General features: G+C 49.8%; 1 pseudogene; it reads left to right on the top strand.

Moving 5' to 3' along the window:
- Nucleotides 1-3,223: 3,223 nt before the first annotated feature.
- Nucleotides 3,224-3,398, top strand: LOC142862531 (uncharacterized; annotated as a pseudogene).
- Nucleotides 3,399-4,413: the final 1,015 nt, after the last annotated feature.

Below are 4,413 nucleotides of genomic sequence, written 5' to 3'. Positions count from 1 at the left end.
CAGCTGCGAGAAAGGCAGGAGGAGCCCTGGTGAAAGCTCCCGGGAACTGTCACCGAAGCCAAGAGCTTCACAATACCCAGAGCGTGGGTCAGCCAGAGACAGAAAATCCAAGCGTGACCCATCAGTCGCTGAAGGAGTGGCTTCCCTCTTCAGAGGGATCCTGCCTTCCATGTGCCCGCTTTCTCGAAGGTGCCACTTTCACCAGCCCCCCGCCCCCAGACACGCACGTACCGGACACTATCAGCGCTAACCTCCACCCCGGGGCCTAGGCAGCAGCTGAAGCGCAGCAGTGAGGAGAGAAGAGCAGGGGCTGACCCTGCAGCAGCCCCACCCCAGCCAGTGGTTGCCATAGCAAAACTTGTTCAGCAAAGTGGTAAAGAAAGAGAGAACAGGGTGTAGACCGGCTCCTTTCTGTAGCAACACATCAGAGCCGAGATAAAGAACAGGAAAACGTGCATGTTGCTACAACGCAGACGACAGCAAATCTATTTCAGCCTTGCGACTCTCAGTCTGCGGATAAACTTCAGCAGCAATTTTTGCAGTCCTCGGGTGTCCTGACAGTTTGTTTACATTCGCTATCCAAGTAGACCATGTGGGCACTGCTGCAGGTTGCAGTTGTGCGCCTCACCCCTGCCAAAATGCGTATGCGGAAGCCCTAACCTCCGGAACCTCAGAATGGGGCTGTGCTGGAGATGGGGTCTTTAAAGACGTAAATAAGTAAAAATGAGATCATTCTCGAAGGCCCTAATGTGATATGATGAATGTCCTTATAGGATGAGCAAATTAGGACACAAACAGGTGTGAGGACAGCCAAGGAGGGAGAGCTCCGAAGGAGCCAGCCCTGCCACTGCCTCGATCGCAGACTTCTGGCCTCCAGGGTGAGAAAATACATGTTGTTTAAGCCTCTCCGTCTGTGTGAATTTGTTAGGAAGCCCTAGCGAAGTCACCTAGGCATCCCACAACAAGGAGTACGAACGCACCCTGCGCTCAGCCCATGGCACGCATGCGAAGGGGTTCCAGGCCAGAGGGGTGCCTACCCTTGCCTGGGAGTCTCCAGCCGTTTTGTGATTTCTAAATTTTAGTGTCTGGGGGTAAAACCCCAATTCCCTCACGCCTGCAGTCCAGCCCGCAGAAGGGGAAATGCAAAGGAGAAGAGCATGCTCATTCCTTTTCAAGAAACGTCCCCAAAGTTGCACATCTCGCTTTCTACTCCTATCCCATTGGCCAAAACCGAGACGAGTGCCCACAGCTTGCTGCAAGGAAATCTGGGAAACACGGTCTTTATTCTAGGCTACCATATGCTCCACGAAAACTCACTTTACTCTGGAAGAAGGAAGACGGGATATGGAGGGACAATGGGTAATCCCTTGCTCAGCATCCTCAGGTATCCACGGCAACCCCTCCTCCCATTTCACAGAAGGCCCTGGCGTGAGTGACAGCGGCAAGAAGTAACCACCCTTCATTCCAAGACTCCCGGGCCCCACTGGGGCAGGCTGTGAGTCATCAGATGGGAAGACTGGAAACCGTCAACCTTTCTTCAGAGCCCCTCTGCATCGTGCCCCTGCTCTCTCTGTCTCTTATACCACATTATCTGCAGCTTGAGAGGCAACAGGTCCAGCGAAAAGATTAGCAACTGCGGTCTAGAGGACCTGGGTTTGAATCTCAGATAAGCCCCTTGCTAGCTGTACGGCTTTTAAGCATTTAACCTGTCTGTGCCTCCTGTTCTCATCTGTAGAATGGGGATGAGGGGATCTCATGGGATTGCATTGAGGACGACACGGCCCACAGTGAGGGCTCATCAACGGTGGCTACTGTCATCACCAGGCTCCTCCTTGTCACCAAGGTCATTGCAGCTGCCTTCTGCATAATCACCCAATAAGTGGAGTTTATTAAAAGGGCCTCCATTCCAAGGCTAAGCCACATGGTTTTCGGAGAATCAATATATTAAGCCACCCAGCATAAGCAGCCAGGCTATAAATAAAATTAAATCCAAAGACTGTCACAGATAAAAAGGGGCCTCTCTGTGCACCCATCTTTATCATTTTTCTCCTTGTTGCCGTTATCATTTTTGCTAATAACGACGGCAATACCTGTCATTTATCAAACGCCCCCTCTCTGTGCTGGGCACTGTGCTTTTTAAACCTCACAATAGCCCCATGAGGGAAGTTTCTTCGTTCCCCTTTCACAGGTGAGCAAACTGAGCTCAGAGGGGACCGGTGGTTTGCCACGAGCCACCCAGAGCCAGCCCGGTACTCAGATCCAACTCTACAGCACTGCTTCTTATTTGTTCATTTGTCCTCTTTGTATTTTTTTTATGTTTTAAACCCCCCAAAGCCATAAAAGTAAAAATCATCCATTTTCACACCACTTTCTTCTTTTGAAGTCTATAATGAAAGAATAAGTGGAAACCACCCCGCATCCCTATTAACCCCTCCCCCAGAGATAACCACTGTTAGCAGGTTGTTTTTCATGCTTATGCAGTTTAACATTCTTTAAATTGTCATTCCCACTCTCAAACAAGTCATTTCGAACAGGAGGAGCTAGAAAGGCCATATTAAAACCTGCAGAGAAAAAAATCCTTTCTGTAGATACGCTGGCTTCTGTGAATCAGAAGCTCATTCATTCGTTCATCGATTCATTCATTCAACCAAGCTTAACCAGGTCCCTCATGCGCACCAAGAACTACTAACAGTTAAGCACACAGGATACAAAAATGAGTAAGATCCAGGTCCTCTCTTGAAGGAGTCACCAGCCTAGAGGGGAAGCCCACCCCTCCCCCATTATAACACAAAATGAAAAGAGCAATAATCAAGATACGGGTCAAAAATAAGAAGTCGTCCCAGGGAAAGAGACGCTTGAGTTCAGGATCAGAGGACGCTCTTGGTGCACAGACGAGAAGGCCTGTTCTTCTGAGCAGACGCCACCAGGGGAACGCCCAGAGGCCGCCTGTGTGGTTAGAATGCCATGGAAGGGAGTGAGAAAGTGATGGAGGTGAGGCTGGAAACGTCGCCTGGGCCTTGAATAGAATTCTTCACTATCCGAGGTGCTTCCAACGCCCCAGTCTGCCGCAGAGCCTCTCATTCCAGCGGGAAGGCAGGTGTTCAACTTGTGAAAACGTTATTCTAGAGGGAAGATAGATGTTCAATTTGCAAAAAGAGTGAGGCCAGCATTTTAAACACCGTCATCAGGAATGTTATTTGGCAATTTCAAACACGAAACACAGGAGACTACACTTTCCGGGCTCATTGCTGTAGTTCGTGTCTAGAGAGGTTTCTCTGAGCGTGTAGAGCACCGGAAACCAGGAGGAGACGGCGCAGGGTTCCTGCTGTTGCTTCCTGCAGCCGCCATTCGCCGCCGATGATCCTTCTTCTTCCCTGGGAGAGGTGGGTTCGAGCAGTTACTCTAAATATTCAGAAGGGATCCCATTCCAATCATCCCGGTTGTTTACATGTACTTGTGGGGCTCTCTCCCCTACAACTCTGTAAGTTTCAGAGGCGGGAACCGTGTCTGTTTTAGGTCTTTACTCAATCCACAATGCCTAGCATACTGCCCAATTCACAAGAGATGACCAATTAGTGTGCGTTGACAAAACTACAGAAAGGGGTAGAAAGAAGTCAAGAAATAAAAGGAGGAAGGGAGGAAGGAAGAAAGGAAAGGGGAACTGCATGCAAATCATCTCAAAGGGGTTCCTCCCATAACACTTGTAACAAGGTAAAGTCTGATTAAACAAGGCCATCAGGCACTCTTGTACTCAAACGCTGCTGTGGATTGAATTGCATCCCCCTAAAATGTGTTCAAGTCCTAAACTCTGGTCCCTGTGGATGTCACCTCATTTGGAAACAGGGTCTTTGCAAATGTAATCGCGTTAAGATGAAGTCATCCTGGGCTCTAAACCCAATATGACTGGTGTTCTTAGAAGAGAAGAGACACAAAGACACACGGGGAGAATTCCAGGTGACAACGGAGGCGAACACTGAGTGATGCATCTGCAAGTCAAGGAACACCAAGGATGGCCGGCAACACCAGAAGCTAAGAAGTGGCAAGGAAGGCTTTTCCCCTAGAGCTTTCTGAGAGAGCTTAGCCTGGCTGACACATTGATCTTGGACGTCTAGCCTCCAAAAGAGTGAGAGACTAAGTTTCTGTTGTTCTGTTAAGCCACCTACGTCGTGGTGCTTTGTTATGGCAACCCTAGGAAACGAATACGCACACCCATCGTATGGATTGCCTGCTTGCTGGCCTGCGTCTCATTCATCTCAGCAGCCCCAGCGCAAGGACAGCGTGGTGGGTGGCAGAGAGCTGTAGCCTAGTCTCCACTCATTGAGTGGACAGGAGGGAGGGGATGGTGGTGGCTCTGAGCGACCTCCCGGGCCTCTCTAACGCCGGTGCTTGCATCTTTTCCACAGGAAACAGTAG

The sequence above is a fragment of the Microcebus murinus genome, chromosome 19 (genome assembly GCF_040939455.1).
Source record: "Microcebus murinus isolate Inina chromosome 19, M.murinus_Inina_mat1.0, whole genome shotgun sequence".
In the NCBI taxonomy this organism is placed as follows: domain Eukaryota; kingdom Metazoa; phylum Chordata; class Mammalia; order Primates; family Cheirogaleidae; genus Microcebus; species Microcebus murinus.
Note: the sequence above shows the minus strand (reverse complement) of the source record. Positions and strands in the feature narration are given on the sequence as shown.